General features: G+C 42.5%; 1 long non-coding RNA gene across 1 annotated transcript; it reads right to left on the reverse strand.

The window, feature by feature from the left end:
- Nucleotides 1-13,245: 13,245 nt before the first annotated feature.
- On the reverse strand, nt 13,246-18,274 carry LOC124209630. Its single transcript, XR_006881008.1, has 2 exons — nt 17,710-18,274; nt 13,246-13,282 (listed from the first exon to the last, which is right to left on the reverse strand). It is a non-coding gene; the product is annotated as an uncharacterized LOC124209630 (long non-coding RNA).
- Between the last annotated feature and the right edge of the window lie 2,081 nt (nt 18,275-20,355).

The raw sequence follows: 20,355 nt of genomic DNA on the forward strand, positions 1-20,355 counted from the left end.
GGCAAACCTCGCTTATAGCTTTCAATTATCATGAATCCCCCACCCTCCTTTAAAAAAAACTATCCAAATCACTCAAGAGTTCCTTTTTACGCAAACACCCCGAGGGTGCCACCGGCACGTCCAACCTTCCCCCCTGGAAATCACGTAGAAGTTCGAAAATCAGCAACTGGGCATAAACACAACCAATCACTCTAACTGGGAGGCATTGGGTGCCAGGCCTAAGGTACCCAAATTTACAGCGTCACCCCCAACCCCTCACGCGCATCAAGGGAAAGAAAGAGCCGCTTATCAATATCTAGCGGAATTAGCTCAGCAACTCAAGGGGTACGACCTCTCACAGGAAGCAGAAAGAAGGGCTCTTTTAGCCAAAAACGAGACCCTTATCATCGAAGCCGAAAACACCCTGACCAATTCCTTCAACTCTCAAAAGTTCTTTCTGAACTACGGGAACCATCCCATAATAGACGTCCCACAGGACGAATTGTTGTTCGAAGTCAAGCACCATTTTCTTGTTAATCATAGGGAGCTATTGACTGACTCAGAGCTATCAGAGATACTTCGGGCACTCCTAATTACGCGACCCGAATTAGATACATCTATAAAATTATTGAAATATCTGGAGCTACAAATCAACTATTCTCCTCTACTGTCCCCAACAGCAATCACTTGAACATACTACCCCGCCTACCATTCATCATATTCCATCCTGTTCCACAGGCAACAAAGCAGCCGTACCGTTGAAAATCAACGAATCTCCTACAGAAAAGAACACTTCTTTTTATCCCTTTTCTCCCCCAGTAACTCACGTTTCGCCCTGTGAGACCACGACAGAAAAGGACGCACCTTTTGTCCTTTCTCTCCTCCACCAATAACGCAAACTCACGTACCCTCTTGCGAGCTTACGTCCGAGAAGAACCCCCCATCTCATCATTGGCCCACCTCCTCCATTCCTAACTCTCCAACAAGGGAAGCCCTCTCAGTAGACATTAAAAAAAGTGCCCCAATTCGACCAACGGCCCCAGTACTAGAAACCACTCCAACTGGCATCCTCCCCATCACGAAAACGGAACATACCTCCAAAGCGAATAGTAAGGTAACCTTTTTAAACCCCCCCCCCTCCACAATGCCGTACCAAGACATATTCGACGAGACTTACTCTCTGGAATTAGAACATTTGCTCGCTTCTGGCCTCAGCCACAAACTCGCCGTCTCAACTGCCCTGTCATTAGCTCAGACCGCAGTACACGAGCTATCCTCTTCCGCACCAGCTATTCCGGCCCAACCGAATCCCACGTTCGTCGACCATTCAAATTCCACCACACCTGATGTACTCCCATCTACGCAACAAACAGGATCTCTTCCCACGGGAGGATTTCAAAGTTGGAGATCTATTATTTCTCGTGCCACTGCCGCCTCGCCGAGTATAAATTGCCTGTCCACTTTAGGCAGTAACAACAATCAGATAAATACCAACCAGGTTACCACCCCATATCCAGCTACCCAACCGACCACTTCTCCTTCCGCAGGGGGTTTCCAAAATTTAGGATCTTCTACAATACCCGTAGTTTTCACGTCCGCGCCAGGACCGGTCGTTTCCCTAACACCCATATATGATGGATAACGGTCACCCTGCCACACCCCAGTAGAACAAAATGAACCATCACAAGACCCTACTCAAAAATTAAGCAGTTTTTTCTTGACTCCTGAAGAGAAAGCGAAAAATATTAAGCAGGCGCAAGCCATGCAGGCACTCATCTCGGTTACAATATTTTGTGATCGGGATACTTCTGGCCGCTTTGACGACTGGATAGCTCATCTGGAAGCCGCGTTGGCCTTAGGGGATTTTGATGAAAGTAGAAAACTGCAATTGATGTGTTCCAAGCTGTACGGGGAAGCTGCCGCAGAGTTTGATACTTTTAAACTCGACAACCCAATTAGGGGCAGGTCGTATACCGAGGTTAAATCTCGGTTAATGAAGCTGTTTCACTTTATGGAGACGAGGTCTCAAAGAAGTGTTGAATTTAATAACATGAGTAGGGAGCCGGAAGAGAACATGAGGCGGTACGCTAATAGAATGAGGAAGGCGTTTCACTTGGCCCATCCATTAAAAGGCACTCATCTAGACCCCACCACAAATGCATCACGAGAGCAAATAATGATGGACAGATTCATAGAAGGCCTCCAATCCGATATCCAGGCTAGGTTAAAACACAAGGAGTTCCCATCTTTTTAAAAATTAATTGACAGTGCTGAGTTGTTGGCTATGGCGTTGGAAGAAGCCGAGACCAGGATCCAGGTACATATTAGGACTAGTGAAAGTAGGGAGTTCTAGTATTCCACTTTCGTTTGAGTTTTGTAGAGAGTGGTTTCACATCTCAATGCTGCTCTTTGTGCATCATCCCAAGTAGAGACTTTTTGGAGCATTTGGTTCAAAACCATGAGTGTTTTAATCGGCTTCAGGATGCCTTTGAGGAGGATCTTGACGAGTAAATCATTTTTTATCGCTAAGTTATTGTTATCCGTGTCATCGTATATAGCGTTGTAGGAGCTATTATTTTTGTCGATAAACATTCGGACAGGTTGGTTGGGTTTTTGGGTCAGGTTCTCTAGTTTTTGTATCTGCTTGTCTCTGTCGGCTGGATGTTTGAAGTGGTCTTTCAGAGCTTGTTTCCATACGGCGTAGACTTCGTTTGGGTGAGCTCGAGTGCGCTGAGAATGCCATTTTAAGGCAGGACCTTTGAGTCTTGAAGCAAAATTTTGTTTTTTGATTGCATCGTCCCAATTATGGTTGGTGGCAACTTCTTCTGCTTCGAAGAGCCATGATGATATGTACTGGTCCGTTGCGTTGCCGCCAAAGAAGGAGATGGCCTGGATGTCTTCATGTCGGTTTAGTGCCGTGATAATAAGGTCTTGTAACGCGTCCGCATGATTGGAGAATTAGATAGGTTCGGGTTTGGTTGTAGGAAGAATGTCGATAGTTGAGGCTATGGTGAATCAATGGGTAATAGGGGGTGTATGGTTGGAGTTGGTAGTTTAATGCTGAGTGGTGTGGTATAATTCAGGGCTAATGCATCAGAACAATGTAGTGTGATGTCAGCTAGATTGTTCTTAACTCACGTTGGTGCGGGGACTGAAGACGCAATGAAGAAGGCGTCCACGATGTCGAGACAAGGGCTGTTTTGAAGATGATGGAAGTTTTGGCCTAAAAGATGTTGAAGATGTCAGCTTCACTCCAATCCACACGTTCACCAAATGTAACAGCACGTTACAGGTAGCAAAGACACGTACACGGAGTTAGAGAGAGCAGTTTGTATTGATAAGAAACAGGTCTAGATGATACATACAGTAACAGTGTATATCATATGGTCTCGGCGGAGTCTCAGGTGGGCTCCGCTTAAGTAGTGGTGAGTTACTGACGTGGCTGTGCCTTGCAGACACAGACTGGAGATCAGTTCCCAGACGCTCCAGATACGTGTTGATCTTGTGCATCTGGCTGGTAGCTTTACAACTACTAACTATTGAGGAGTGTGTCGAGCCTGTCGCTAAGTGAACGGTTAAGGAACCGTTACAAAAGTATGGGCCCCCTTTTTATCATACTTTCCTTTTCTCCCTTTTCTTCCCTCGGGCCGATTCTCTGTGGATTTGGTCTATAAAACCGTAAACATAACGGAAAACATTTAAATTTGACGGATTTTCTTTTAAATATGTCACATCAATTTATATTAAAATGTAGCTTGTTCAATTACCTTTCACATGAAATTATTCCATGTTGTCTTCTTTTAACTGAAACGTTTCACGAATATTTTTTCGCGACACCCTCTTTTCCCTATGCAAATATCGAGAGAAACACGAAATTGGGTGAAAACATGGCGGATTCCACAGCAGTGCGTTCACAAACCAGGGGGTAGGCGTCAGTCACTTTCTCTATATGTTTTAATTTCAATAAGTACACTATTCCTCTTTTCTATTTTTGAAGTATAAAAGTATCACAATAACTAACACAAAATACAAAGCGTGAAAGGGTCTGCGAGGGTCAGCGGGCGGAGCCCGCCACCCCCTCCCCTTAATTCAACATACCGTATCAGATTCATACATTTAAATTTTTAGTTTATCTTTTGATTCTTTATATTTATATTTTATTTCATATTTCATATTTCCTACGGGAACCTCGCACACCGGAACGGGATGCCAGCATTACGTATAGTTACTATACGTGCTACTATAGGGGAGACAGTTCCCACTTTGTACACCGTCCCATGTTATTCAGTGGCCTAAAAATATAAATAATCGAAATAAATTTTTGGTTCTGACAGGAAAGTTGTTTTTATTGTCCGCACATGGTGTGAAAATTGTAAACACTTACGACGAATATTTTATTAGTTATTTAAAAAATAAAAAACAGTAGGGAAAATTCGCAAAATTTTTTTCTCTTCTAGGTGAAATTTTTCATATTTATTATACAACTATTTATTCAGTTAAAACTATTTTAAAACTCTAGGTTCGCCATTAATAAATAATTCCTCAAAAGGAAATAATTTTGCTCCTTCAATTTTATTCGCAATCTTGATTTTTCAAAATGTTGTTTTTTGGGGGGGGGTCAAGTTAAACACTAACGAGGTGTGACATTGAACTATAGGTGGGCGTGTTAGGGGAGGGTCAATGTCAAAGCGCCAATCATGGCGATGGCCCAAAATCGATTTGAAAGATACCCGTAAGGTAAAGATCCAAATAAGTTAAACTCCTCCTTTTCTCTTGTATCCACTGTCAAAAACTTCAAGCATAAGAAAACTTTTTTATTTAACAATATTTCTTTAAGAAATTATGTTTTAATTGATAATTGTTCCTTACTTAAATAACTATCGGCTCAATTTTTTTGTTAATTTTTAAATGGACTCTTTCCCATTTTTCGACCCCGTCTAAAGTGGGACAGGCGTCTGACCAAAGTCACCCCGGTATACAGGAAAAAACACCCAAAAATTAAAATCGCTATAACTTCGGCAATTCTTATTATAGGGCTGTTCGACATCTTTTTTTACATGTTGCCATCGCGGCAACGCAGCATTTAAGTCAAGCTGATGTCTGCTACAATTGTCCACCCCATCTTTTCTGACCAATTGGCGTAGGTCACATGATGTCAGATTTTGTCTGACGTCATCTGACCTTCGTCAGTTGGTCAGACAAAGCCAGACAAAGCGGGGCCGTGCGTTGCCGTGATGGCAACAAATGTCAAAAAAGATGTCGAACAGCCCTATACCAGAGCTAAAGATGATGGTAGAACCACTACCTGTAAAATTTTCCTCTCGAAAATTTTTCCTAAATTTGCAGCCAATATCGCGAATCGAAAGTGGAAAAATGTGCTTAAATATCGATTTAGACCTAATTGTCAGCGCCAACAGCGGCCATCTACTGAAACTTTGTTAATTTTGGTATTGGAAAAAAACATGTGTTTCCCAACACACCCGCTGTGGCTCTGTAACTAAGGTCTCCAGCCAGAACACTTCCAGGAGGAAAATGCAATGAAAGGCCTTTCGGTTCTACCATACATCTATAACTCTGCCTATACAGAAACGAAAAAAAAAAAAACAAAAACAAAAAAAAACCAAAAAAAAACAGGAGGTGAGGGAGGGATAAAATTATTTGTTTCCAAAAAAGAAACGAAATCGTATTAAGGGTCGGGAGATAATGGGGAAAACCGGAGGTGTCCAAACTTCCAAAGTGGGAACCAGAGCCATTAAAGGGGAGGTCAGTCAATTCCATAAGACGGGTTTCCATAAGGCCACGAGACAGAGATTGCTACGAGTACACTGCTGCCTCTTTTGGTTGTGTGGTGAACTACCACCTACGAACGGGAAACTCAGTCTTTCTAGTCTAAGTCCTTGTAGATATCGCACTAATGTTTAGGTTACTGCAGATACGTAAAAGAAGCGTAAATCAAGTATTATTTTTTTCAGCTTAAATTATTTGAAAATTAAAAGACAAAAAATTTGAAAAAAAGGAGTGTACAATCCAAGATTAGAACATCTGTACTCTGGAGTCACAGACTAGGTCTCGAACTACTACGAAAGCCGATTGAATCCTGGTGACGAAAATGTTAAAAACACATACTGTTTTACAGACGTTTCGTTCGACTCTTTCCATCTCTTCACATCTTTAGCGCGAGATGGCAGGAATTTCTCGTAGCAGTAGGAGGATGGGAAGGAGGGGAGCTCGGAAAAACCGTCTCGCGGCCCAAGGGAAAATTTTCTTGGAATTGACTGACCTCCCCCTTAATGGCTCTGGTGGTAACGGTCTCCTACTATACTATGTGCTACTGTATATAGTAGCACACTGCACACTCCAACAGCTGTCACCCGCTGACAGAATATTTTCTATTCCAGTGCATAGATGGCTCTGGAGTATGACAAAATTGTAATTGTCATCTGGGTTCTTGCACGGTGTATAATAATAGCTATCGTTTCGCTGTTGCAGCCTAAACGATATGTCCTTATGACCTTATCCTTCATTTCTTCATGGCTGAAGTGTGCTCATTTTTCAAACATCACTTCATTATCGCCGGCCATGTATTTCTATCCGGTATTGAATCAACCTCAATTCATTATACCGTCTGCGGTCTGTCGTTGAAAATGTTAAGAACAAGCGAAAGCGACTACCACTGACGTGTGGTTATCACAGATAAAAAGAAGATAAAAGAAAAAAAATTATGGAATGTCCGCTGAAGAAACTGCCAGTGTGGTGACAATATTGACCACAATATCGATGAAATCTAATTTTCCTTTACTCCACAGCTCATTTCAGAATCGGTACACAAAACAAGTGAATGAAGTTGCATTAAATTCTCAATGATTGATTTAGTTGTTTGTCCAAAAATGGGAATTGTCGTCCCTGTTTAGTGTCTCGTCGATAGATGGGGACAATATCGTCGAAAGTCGATCGATAAAGAGGCTATGTGCTGTCGCATTAAAATTGCCAGAGGACACACGAGCGGAGAAAGTAGCGCTAGACCCCGGCGGGCCACGCTCTCTCTACGGAGATATTGATTGGAATGAAGCAGCCCCTTGGATGAGAAGAAGAGAACAAGAGAGATCAGATGAATGGAGGGGGCCACTAGAGCGGCTATAGAACCCACGCTCTGTCTCCGCATCTTGTTTTATACAGACACACCACCCCAGCTGCTTCTAGATAGTTGGCCGCACCTTGTTGCGGTATATTTGCCTGTGTCGCAGAGAAAAGTGTATTATGTAACATCCACAGACGATCAGTCAGCAACCACAGGTGGTCGACATCTTTTCAAGTCATCAGGAGAAAACGATCAAGATAAACAACACGTTACTATATAGCAGAGCTTTCGGGCGCATCATCCGTGTCAAAACTTGGCCGTTCAAGGATTCGTGATCGCTCGTGATCGGTTCCTCAATACATTCGAGCAGCGCGTGTTCATCCATAGTCTAAACTTTGAAAAGTTAACATTTCCCCCCTTTTTTGTTAACGTTTTGTCCATTTTGTCAAACTAAAAAAAAAAAAGATTGGGAGAAGATTAGATTTAGATGATTAATAATGTAATTTCTCTTATACTCGTATATTCTTAGCGACTAAATATCTTTTAAATTGAAATCTGAAATATGTATTAGTGTCATCGATTTCGTTTCGGAAGTCGTACGAATCCAGAACAATCGGATTTTGTTTAAAAATAGGAAAAGCCTTTGAGCCCATATTATGATATTCATCTCGTATATATTAGTGTACTGTATTATCATACACATCATTTGGCAGTGTATAATATCTATGTACATATAACATTTAGATAACTGCGCGGCTCATCTAGTTTTATACCTTCAGGGATGGACTCCACCCCGTTGGCGACAAGAGATGGTGCACGTTGGTCCCTTTGACGGCCATACTGTTGAGTCCGGAATTCCGTCCGTGACGGAGCCATTAGCAACTCACCACTCTCGTATACATTATGGTCTGGCACATAATTGGATCAATTAGAGCGCGCGCAACAAAAGGTTCCATCAACCGACCGAACGTAATAGCTGCATGCATGTACTTTTCTCGTCCCTTATTTATTTGCTTTAGGAAGAGAAGGCGAATAAAGTCCGGCCAGCACAGCAATTAAGGATGTGCGGATTACCAATAAATATCCTACCGTATTTGACATTGTCATTAGGTGTGGTCTTCATTTATCTGACCACATTATAGTTTAGTGTTGTATCCTCAATCGGCATCATCTGTTGACGGAGAAAACATTTCAGAAAATTCAAATGACGATGTTTAATTCGAAAGAAGTTTATGTACAGGACACCATTAATAATTCCAGATAATTGCTGAAAATAAACAAGCGATTACATTGGTGTGGTGAAATAATGATTTGCATTTCGAGTGTATCTTCCTTCGAATACTAAATGGAATGTTGACACGGTATTACCTCAGGCTAAAATTTCTAAAGAAGAAAAAAGAAAAAATGACGACGTTTACCGCATCTGAAAGTTATGAATTCGAGCGGCATTCCAATTACTACGCCCTCTAGACGGAGCTGTTCTTCGTCACCAAGATAATTATAGCGTGACAAAATAATCATTTCCACTAGCTCTCAACCTTTTATAGACTTTTGTGGGGACATCTGCATAGGAGAATTGTCATGAATTTGTGAGAAAACCACAAACCAGCACAGGAAACGCGTGTGAAGATTTGATAAGAGCACGACACACCATTTCGGGATCAGTGTCATTGCCGCTGTGTATCTTGATAAGGATCTACGTAAACATGTTGTAGCATATAGTACAGTCTATAGTTATATGGTGATGCGCTGGTGATGCGGAATTGGGCAAGTGGCTATGCTGCTGCCGCTGCCGCTGCTGCGGTCTGAGTCCCGCACCGAGTCTCGGGATATACGTTAACTCTACCGTGAGCACCATGGCGGCAGCTAGTGGCCGATTGACGTCATTGTCGATGTGTTATACGCTTGCCACCGTAATCTCGGTCTCCTTGCTCTCTCTCTCGTCTAGCTGTATAGCTCTCGAAGAGGATGGGTGGGTGGGGGAGAAAGGCGACGCATTGCGGAGGCTTTGCACGAACGCGTTCGGATCCAGGAGCGAGGGCCAACGACGAGCGAAGCCGGAAAAGGACATCACTGCCGCACACAACAACAAAAAATGGACACACACAACCCAGAAGAGAAAAGAAAAAGAAGGAAACAATAGGAAAAGAAGATTGAAAGAAACGGTCAGCACAACGACATGAACAGAAGAGCAGAATCCCCCCGGCCGGATAGCTTGATGCTTCACTCTTGCAAGGCCAGCCAAAAATCTTGGCTTCAACCTCCAACAACATAATGTAGATGAATAAGACAGGATGACTTTTGTCTTGTTGTTTTTCTCTTCTCTTTTTTGTTTGGATTTGGTGCTGGAGCCGACCGTGTTGGTTCTTATTCTTGATTTTCTTCTTTCTCCTTGAGCTGCCGCTCGGGAGGATCACCACTTCCCCCTTAGCTCCCGCTCCCGCGCTTGATCCTTTTAGATTTTTTAGTCTCTATAATACTATTTTTAAAAGTAATAATATTATATACAAAAGTGATTGATTTGACGCCAGCGCGGAAGATGAAGTGAGAGAAGAGGGAGCGTTCAATTCTTTTTTTTTTTTTTTAACCCCCCGGTATTATACAACTATACACGTCCAAAAAAATGGGCAATATAAGAAAGAAAATTCTGCAGATGCCAGAAATTTATTAGCGCATCTTTTGGCGCATCCGAGAAATTGTAATTCGATATCTTGAGCCGGCTGCGCATCTCCAATTGATTGTGAGAAATCACGAAACCTGCAAAAATGGAAATTCGATTTCTAGATGTTAGACGTACGTGGTACGTCTAATGGCGTCTGACGTGCAGGCAATCTATAAATATAATATACGAACATCAAAGATGAACTGCACGCGACTTGCGTGTCAAATCGAATCGAAATGTCGGCAAGGTCATTGCGATTTTTGCTAACGTTTTGTTAAAACGTACATTACGGACTGGATTCCACCACGTGTCAAGTTTGATAAAGTCGAGCGAGTGACTTATAACATTGTCGTCTTAACTAAAATTGGACAATTCTGACATATGGGGAGTGAAAATTTGTGCAATCATTTATTACACCATTTCCCTGTTGAAGTGTTTAATTTTACGACGTGGTTGATTGGATCTACACCGATACGACGATGGTGGTAATTGGCACTCGCTCGTTACATAATAGTCTGTTTTGTTTGACCATTTTCTCGATTATTTAATTATTCTCTTTCTACATGGAATTTCCCAAGAAAAGCCTATACAATTATCATTTCAACAGGAGTCATTTTGAATAACTATATCTGCCTGAACTTTCTTTTCTGAGCAAATTCATAGTACCGCCGAATTGCTTCCCAAAGTCGCCCAAATGATGGAAACAAGTTGGAAAATTAAAATTGACATTTCAATAATTATATTCCAAGAGCGTCGCAATGGGTTATTAACCGGCCAGTTAGAAAAAAAGTTCGCCTTGCATTTTTATTTTTGGAAGCTCATTTTTTTCCTCATTGACATCCGCCTTTTAGATTTTTATTTTTATTTTGTTGTTGTTGTTGCATCAGCCGTGTCGTAACAGTCTCGGCGGAGATTCCGATCCGACAATTGGACGGCCGTGCCCTCATAAAAGGAAAAGTTCAAAAGGAAAGTCTCTGCTGCTATTAGACATCCGGCAGTGCGGATTCAAAATCAAGCCACTATACACACATGGCCGCGGGTCTATAGGCTGTATAGACGTGTGTGTGCTGGGGGAATAGCTATTGCGTTGATTCCCGGCCGTCGTACTGTGTGTTGTGGCTATTGCTGCTCGACATGTCTGTGGGAGAGAGAGAGAAATCCGCAGAGAACGCGTCGACCAAGCAAGTAGCTGTCGACCATAAAAGTTGATCCGCGCCGGACCGGCCGCCGTTGGTAGGTGCTGGGGGGTCTGAAATGGTGATTTCTCAGTCGTAGTCGTCCGGCTGAACAATAGAGCAAACTGGCGTCGGTTATAAAGAACGCGAGCAGGTCGTTTGATATCTTGGTGTTGTTTTCCATCCGACCCATAATAATGCAGAGAAAAAAAGAGTCACTGCATACTCTATGTAGACGGACAGTGGAGATAGAGGAAGCGGGGCCGGGCAATTGTCGTGCGACACACCAACAAAATGTTGATTGTCCTGTGCTGCTGATCGCCCCTCGTCCAATAAAAACCGGGTGTGGCATTTGTGCGCTGCTGGATGAGGAGGCCGCCGGAAGCAATGATGACGTCTGACATTATAGCTGTATACTAGCCAGTGTGTGTCGTCTGCTGTAACATTCCGCTGTGGACTGCAGTCGTCGCAGCAGGAGGGTCTTCGCACACGAACATCTATAAATTGTCGTGAAAACGACAATGCAGATCGTTTTCAATGGCTTCTCCTCGTCGGCCAGTCAGTTTTCCGCAGTCGCTCCTTTTCCGCTTTGCAGATCATCGATTTTCCTCGTTGTGTTATGATTCACTCATCAAACGACCCAGCCAGCAGGCACCACCACAGCAACACGAGTGCGGAATGCCAATGACGTTTAAGTCGACGAACAACCCCCCCACCCCATCACGGTCCCCCCTCCCCCTTACTACCTTACTATACAATAAAGAAAAGAAAAAAAGAGTCGAATGGGCGTGTCATCTTGCCCGGCCGCGTCGGGAATCGTCAATCCAAGGATCGTCAGTCTCAGTCTAGTCACGGCTTATAACGACCGCAAACTGTCTACATCGCTGCACGCACTCGCCCCTGCAGAAGAAAAGAATTAAAGAAGATATCTTTCATTTTCTATATAGCCTATACACCGGACTACAATGATTAGAGAAAACCTGCCATAGCGATCATATCATGTGTAATATATATTCCTAGGAATGATGAATGATTTAGACGCTCAATGCATCTATATACCTTTTATCTATAACTCTAGTATAATAAGAGAGCTGCTGCTGGTCGGGAATGATTTGTCAATAATTATTAGCTGGAGCGATGCTGCTGACGTTTCGTGCTGGGATGTCCGCGGGAGCGCACACACAGCACACACGATTCCGGAAATCAAAGGAGATTTGTGCGCTAGCTGCTGGGTATGCTGGGCTGCTGAGTCGACCGAATAACATTCGATGAAGGGAAACTGAAATTGGTACAGCAGTTCACGGGGAGGGGACATTGGATATAGAGCGGAGAGAGAATAATATAAAAGAAGAGACAAAAAACAAGAAGAAGAAAATTTGAAAAATAAAGAAAGAAAATGGGAGAAACCATACGGCGGCGCTCTCCCTCTATAGAGACGCGGGATCGTGTCCAAGTGACTATACAAGATTTGGCAAACAGACATGGGGGGGCTATATGTTGGAATATATTCTATTCTATTATTCATTGTAGGGTCTTCTGCCTCGGAGCGGTTGGCAAAATTCAATAAGCGTTGACAGAATAGAGTTGGAAAGCAGAAAAAAAGGAAAAAAAAGTCCTTTTCATCTCAGCTGTGCTCGCCAGCAATCGATAGATATATATTTCCTGACGAGCTGCTGGGTGTTTGCGTAAGGCTACTCTGCTATTACTTTGGGACGGAATGATTGTTGTTGCCGGCCTTGAATTATGGTGATGGACATTTGATTTGCGAATAAATGCGTCACACACGACATGTAACACACACACACAAAATATTCACGTCTCACGACAAAAGAATAATAATAAAATAAAAGGTAAGATATTTTGTATTGGCAGCGTGAGAGAACTTCCAAAAGTTAATTAGCCCGTCGTGAGAGTTGGACGACTCAACTATCCGTCAAGGCAAGTTAAAAGACTAGCTAATTCATCTTAGGCACACTAATATCATCCAATAATGATTCGAATTGTTCAAACGAGCTACTACTAATTATGAATTTAGCCATTTTGGAAACACAAGCCGTCAGTGGAGATTAAGGGATTTATAGCCTATCTAAACTTTATTATTGAATCTCCGCCCTTCATTCTTTTGTGATCCGCCGTATGGCATATAGCTGTTGTTCCAGTCTGTTTGATGCCGTTCGCGTGTCCTACTAATTACATTAACTTTCCCCTTGTGCTGCTGCTGCTGGATGGGTCTGTTGCTGTCCGGCACACTGGACAATATTTCCGTTTGGTTGTTTTTCGGTTGTTGTGTGTTTCCACCTATATTTTCTTCTTCTTCTTTTGTGTTGTACGATGTAATATTTTTCTTTTTCTCTCTCTGCTATCCATGTAGATTCTAGAGGGGTGTTTCTATGGTAACGAGATAAAAAGCAGAAAGGGAATCATCGACCGTGTCGTCGTAAAAGTGCGCAACGCATCGCACACACACCGGCAACCTAATCCATAACCAAGTACAGTCACGGGAATATATCAACAAATAAAAGCTCATGAAATAATTAAAATGAAATAAAAGAGGGGAAGTAGAGAGCCGAAATCTCGACAGTAGAGAAAAACAGCAACAGCCACCAAATTGAGAAAATAAATCAGGCGGTCGGTCTCTCGTCCGGTTGGCTGGTCGGTCCGGAAACTGTTGCTCTGCTCGTGTGTACATTCACAACACATTAAACAGAAATAAAACAATGCGCCTCTTGCATACATAGAAAATATATATGGCCAGCTGGGCCGGGGGAGTTTCAGCGCTTCTCTTTATATCCCCTTCGTTTCTCTTTTGTTTCAATGATGCATGTGTGGTGTTTAACTCTTCTTTGTTTCTGAATCAAAATCACATATAGACTCGCAGTTTGGGCGTGTCACTATATACCAACAGGAAGGCAGCCATATAGAACGGTATCCATCACACCAAGGTCCGTAGAATATTCTATTTGTTATCTGGTCCTATAAGATCTAGTGTTGGAAGAAGAATGGAAGAAATGGCGCAGACATCGTTTATGCAACTCTAAGTTAATTCCTCTGAAAATTCAGTTATTCCTATAAAGGGGAGACGGGGAAATTTGAATTTGTTAATTGCTGATGTGAGTCAATAAGAAAGTGGAATTTTTAATGAGACTGTGTGTGTTGTTGTCGTCTGCGTTAATCCTCCATTGATTTACAAATAGCTACAGATGAGCGCAACAAAAGATCGGGGTCCCACGCTCCCAAAAGAGCGACAGCTCTCATTTGCATCGCATCCCCCGCGATCTCATCTAAATATTGTTTACTACGCCATTTTCAGATGACTTAAATCTGACACAAACGAAATCGAAATCTGAATCTCCTAAATGATTTGCCCGGCTCATACTAGTTATTCTCTCTTGACATTTATCGCCCGCTCGCAGAACGTTTATTTCTAAACATAAAAGCTCTCTTCATTTTGATTGCTCAAAGTATCGAATACGAATTTTTAACAAAACGAACAAATAATGCCAACGTTGTGTCTTTTAGGCTGATCCGGGTGATAACAAATCAAATGATTACGTCAGCGCGTTATTAGGAAACAAAACATCAGATAAGATCAAATGTCACAATCGAATGAAGAAATCGTGAAAGAACCCAACGACGTTGATTCAATTTATTAAATTACACATTAACTCTTATTCATTCGACTCTGTAAAAATGTGCGAGGGCGATTCTCATCAAAGATAAAAGTGCGCTAATTCATTGATGTACATCAACCTCCCCCGCGCTAGACGAGAGAGTGGAATATACATGTTTCGTTCATGAGCGAAAAGGTGGTCATTATAAATGTCGCCGTACCACTGCATCACACACACCCATACTGCGGAGGTGGACGTGTGTGTCTCCGTCATTCTACCGCATGACAGATATGATGCAACCAGTGCCGCCTTTCGCCTGCTGCAGCAAGGTGTGTGTGTTATTCAACAGCATAGCACAGTTGTTTGGGTGTAGCAGCAGCAGCCGTTGGCGCAGCGGTGAAACGAAGCTTATAGAGCTATAGCTAGCTGCTAGCGCACCCCAACCGACCAACTTGTCCCGAGACGTGTTCACGTTCGGCAGTAGGGTGAGGGGGGTTTATACTCTAATGATAATAATAATAATGCTATAGCATATCAGGGTATATAGTCACATGTCGCTGTAAAAGAGAGGGAGCCCACACTAGTGCAACTGAGCTGCAACAGAGTGACGCTAGCCGCTATAGATGACGCGCGCATCAAAACTTGGCCGCGCTTTTACTCGGCGAGCAGCTCTTATTTCTCATCCACGTACCGTATTGGCTGGCTGGATCTACTGCAATGCGAAAAGCGTCCCATCTTTTATCTCCGTTCCGTTCGGCTCCGCGAGACGCTCTTTGGATCGGTCACGATTTATGTATTATCAACGTACGTAACATACGGATAAAAAGGCCAAGAAAAAGTAAAAAACAGCTTTTTTTACCCCTGATTTGAGAGAGAAAGAGAAAACACACTTATTCTTTATTATCGCGCCTCTCCGTCAGAGTTATGGATGGCACTTATGGTCTATACACTTCTGCTGGGCTACGAATCTCCCATTTGAATGGATAAACGAACAAATAGGAAGCAGCGAAATTGCGACGAATTGGAAAAAGAAACAAATTTTTCACGCCAAAGGGAAATAATAACGTGAACGCGAAGAAAAGAAAAAAAAAAGGTTTAAGTTGATGGGTCGGATCCATTAGTCTTGTGCGCCATATGTTCAGCGTTGTGTCGGAACTGGCAGTTGATTCGGGACAAAAAAAAAGAAAGACAAAATAGAAAAGAAGAAAAAACACGCTGTTGTCGCGTCTTCCATCTTATATCCGCTCATACAAGCGACAAGGCAGAATACGAAAACAAGATGAATGTGCAAGGCGAACTTTTGACGCCAGGCATGACGTATTATAATACCCGCCACTATACTAGTATAAAGTATAGCGCCGCTACTTGGTATACATGTTGTTTTGATGATGACAGAAAGGAAATGTTACACACACGCTGGATTGAGTTTATATTTAGTACATAAGTATACCTTTGTTTCATCACGGCAAGGTCTAAAACATGCATAGACAGTCTCGAATAGGTTGTTGTGTGTAATCTGGACTGGGGAATGTCTATACTCTTCTTCTTCTGCTGACGTTCCATCTAGTGCGGATTATGACTGCATCTGCTGCCGGAAGAAATCGATGGCTCGTCAGTTCTATACTATACGTAGAGAGAGAGGAGACAAGGTCGATCACGATGCAGACGAGCGTTTGTCGTCGAGTGAGCGAAAATTTTTCTTCCTTTTTCTTTCTGATTTTTCCCGGGAGGAAATGGCTGATAGATATCGCGGTCGTGACAATGCTGTACGTAAGAACCGGCGTGGACAGTGTCGTAAATCGATCAGACGGGAATTGGGAATTTATTTCACTAATTATTTTTTCGGCGTCGCTCGCCTGTGGGTTTCCCTTGTAATTCTAAATCGTGTATAGTTGCCGATGCGCTATTTATTGACTTATTGTTTCAGCATCAATCAGGTTACAGCACAGGGCGGCTGGGAAAAAAGATGCTGCGTCAGTGTATACCGCCAACAATAAACCCTGATTATCTGCGGATGAATAATTTAAATGCGATGCGCATACATTATGTGTGCATATGCGGGCCATTTGGGAAGTGTCTCGAAGAAAAATGGTTGAATATTGTCTATAAGTAACTAAAAGATAAACCCTCTGCAAAAAACATAGACGAAGAGAAGAATTTATAGGATCTATAGAACCATCAGCTGGTATAGGAGCCGGCCCAGCCCGGCCCACCCAATACTCTCTACTAGCTAGTAGCTACTACTAGAGAGCACACACCTTGGTGGCAGAGCAGGGAGTGTGCGCCGGGCGGGACTATTAATGAGTTCCAAGTCTATTGATCGGGCCCCTCTTTTTGGCCCCTTCTTCTTCTTCTTCTTCTTCTATATTCTACACGCACACAACAGCCGCCCAGGGTCTCCTGGGCGCTCCGTTTTCTTTCGTCACATTTAGCGCAAAATCACAAGTTTCATGCCGTGATATTTTCTCAACACTTTTTCGTGTCGTTTTCTTCTTTTTTAAGGTTTTATTTTTATTTTTAAACCCCGGCCCAAACAAAAGATTGGCGACAAGAGAGAACATAAAATCAAACGACTTTTTCTTTCTTAACATGCTCTTCTTTTTTTTTAAAAAAAAAGCCATTTGTCACGACACAGGAACGGGTTTTTGCTTGTCTGCCATAGACATATTTGGGCAGTTTTTACACGGGAGACAGGTGGCGCTCATCAGCTCTTTTCTAAAACTCATAATTCCCTATCAATACTTCTTTTCGTATAACTAAACTAGACATCATTTCTAATTGTAAGAAGAGTTATTCAACGACAAAGACGTCGGTATATATTTTATGGTTGACATTCTCTGGGTCTGTCGGTATGTATACTTTCGCCGCCAAACTTCCATCTGGGCCAGCAGCCTAAACTTGGTGTTGTTTTTCTACGCGCAACGATATTATACCGAAACGGGCTTAAATAACAAGTGGCAAATAAATTCCCCGGGCTGCACTTTTCCTTTCCTGTCATCACCCACCAGCCACTTTGACAGGGAAAAACAGGGCCAAGGGGGCGCCTCGTGGCGACAGCGATATTACACACATCTAGCTATCGCCTTTTCTCGACTCGACTAAATAAATATGCGTTTACTTTTGATTATATTCATCGGGGCAAACAGCAGCACGCCACCCAAAGTGGAAAGACGTAAGATATAATAATAACCCATACAACAATACCTGTTGAAAAATAATAGGTTGCCGCTAGTAGTCTAGTTTTGCTTCTGCATGGCGTTCTTTCCTTTAAAGAAATGAGGTTCGGCAACAACTGGGAACGAGGTGCGACAACACGAGAGAGGGCGCTGCAAACAGACGAAACGGCCGGGGCAATGACGGAAAAGAAAAGAAGAAAAAACCTCAAACCAAATAAATAAAATTGGCACAACAACGGGACCGTGACACATTTTAGTCATTAACCAAACGGATGTGGATTCTTTGGCTTTTAAAATTTACTTTAAATATTTAATCTGGACATGCAAAGTATATAGACTCAACAGATGACAGAGATCAGATAGCCGATGCTAACTGTAATAATCTCCAAAATTAAATTCTAGTTCAATTACATTTTTACGACTTGTAAAACCAAAGTTTTCCCCCATCTTATCAGGCGTTTTATTTAGATAACAACTCGGGATTAGATTGGCATTCCTCCCTTGACATCATTCGTTTTTCTAAAATTATTTCTCAATTTTCTTCGTTAACCTGAAATATTTTGTTACGTGATTATTTCAAAACTGTGAACTAGCCGTCGTGATATTCAAGTGAGCTATTTTTTTTTTCTTAAAATTAAGTCGTAAAAGAAAATTTCTCTTTAGTTAAAATCTGAAATTGAGTAAATAAAAGGAAAGTCGAAAAAAAAAAGGAATTAAAAAGACGTTAAATCAAAATTTTTTAGCCGGGGCTGATAGTCTGGGTGATTCGCTCTCTGTTGTGTGTCGTCGACTCTGCATTGCAGGTGCCAGCCGACCAATAGGCGACGGCGGACCCCACCCTACGCGGAAGTGGGGGGGAAATGGGTGGAAAGTGAGCTGCGGGATGGGAAAGTAAAAAAGAAAAAAGAAAAAGGAAAAATAAAACGGGCGCGATGCAGTACGTTCGCCAGCCAACCAGATAGCGAGAGTGGTGGTGGTGGTAGCCTCAAGGAGTTGTGGTGGCGCTAGCCGACAGTCTAATGGCAGAAAAGGCGAGGTTGAAAGGCCCTATTATTAACCAAGCCTGCCCGCTGCTGCTGCTGCTGCAGTCGACATGGCTGCCGGCTGTGTGTGTGTGTACTATATAGCTCGTCGTAGTTATATTCCATTTGGCTTCGACAAACACACCAACAATTCACACACACACACCGGGCTCGCACTCGCTGGGATGATCGCGTGACTCTCATAATATTGAACGGCCCGAACAAAACGAGAGTCAACGGAAAAATAAAGAGGGGGGAAAACACTGTAGCTAATGGACATTTGCTCGACATGTCGGAAGTGCAGATGTTGGATTGGACGCTCAACAAAGAATTAATTGTATGAATTTCCAACTGAATCGTCATCTCTCTTTTCGGTTGACTCTTTATTTTTTGGACCAGCCGCCGTTCCCAGGGGAATTTCTAACGTACAGAGTTTTACAGCGTGTAACAAGAAGACCAGTGAAAACAATTTCCGTGGTGATCGCCCCCCACCCGCCCGACCCTTTTTGGTCTCGCGTCGATTTGATTTGTCCGCCGCAAATAGAAATTAGATTTTACCAATGACTTTTCCCATTTTATTGACTTGCGTGAACGAATTCGTCGCGTACCTTTTTTTTATTTTCACTGGCGCGATGTCGTACCAATGCGGAAAGTTAATTGCATTACATTTGAAAAGTCTGCAGCACCCAACACTTTCTGCACGATGATGGAATTTAAATATTTGACTTTACACTCAGATATTTCGGCATAATTCAGTTAACGGCAAACACAAGTTGCACATTATTCCGTTTCCTTCCCTTTTTTCCCCGTGTGTGTGTGTGCGCCAACTTTTTCAACTTTAGCTACTTTGTGCGGATTGATTGAAACGTTAAGTCGGAATTTGGTTTCGAAATGAAAATGAATAAATACGTACACACTTTACACAAAAGACACGTTTTGGGGCGCAGTTGAATAGATCCCATTATTCGTACTACAATAATAGCTTTCATTTGATGATATTTTCTCATTGAAACATCTCACTTTCGTTTTTGATGTTACATCTCCAAGGCGGATGTATAAAGTGAAAGTTACAAAATCAAGAATTTCCCATAGTGTGCGAGTTTACTCTAGCCTTTTGAAAAGGATGTAGATTTTCTATTAGTTTGGTGGCTAGACTTCTTTTATAAAAAAAAACCCCAACTTTACCCACAGGGGTGCCCTGTAACAATGGTCGAATTTATTTCCGGTCTGAGAGTTGGTACGAATTTATAACATTGGCAACCAATATAGCCCACGCATATATAGGATGTCTTTGAGAGAAGACATGTGTATAGTTTAGCAGCAGCAGCAGCAGCAAGGTCAACAACATTCCGTCTCGCACTGAAGCGTGTCAAGCATAACGCCGAGCCTTTGCAATTACGCCAAATAACATTCGCCACTCTAGCGCAATATCATTTCTATTCAGGGCTGATGGTCTCTCCATATATATAATAAAACCCGAAACTCATATGGACTGACGGTATATAGAAAAGCTTAGAGCTTATACTCATCATTCTTGACGTCTACTGTGCTGCATACATACTACTGCGACGCTGGGACGGCCATATGACAACTTGTATCGGAGTTGATCCGTCCCTGACGGTGTGTGTGTGTGTACCACCGCATTGCTCAAT

The sequence above is a fragment of the Daphnia pulex genome, chromosome 2 (assembly GCF_021134715.1).
Source record: "Daphnia pulex isolate KAP4 chromosome 2, ASM2113471v1".
In the NCBI taxonomy this organism is placed as follows: Eukaryota; Metazoa; Arthropoda; class Branchiopoda; order Diplostraca; family Daphniidae; genus Daphnia; species Daphnia pulex.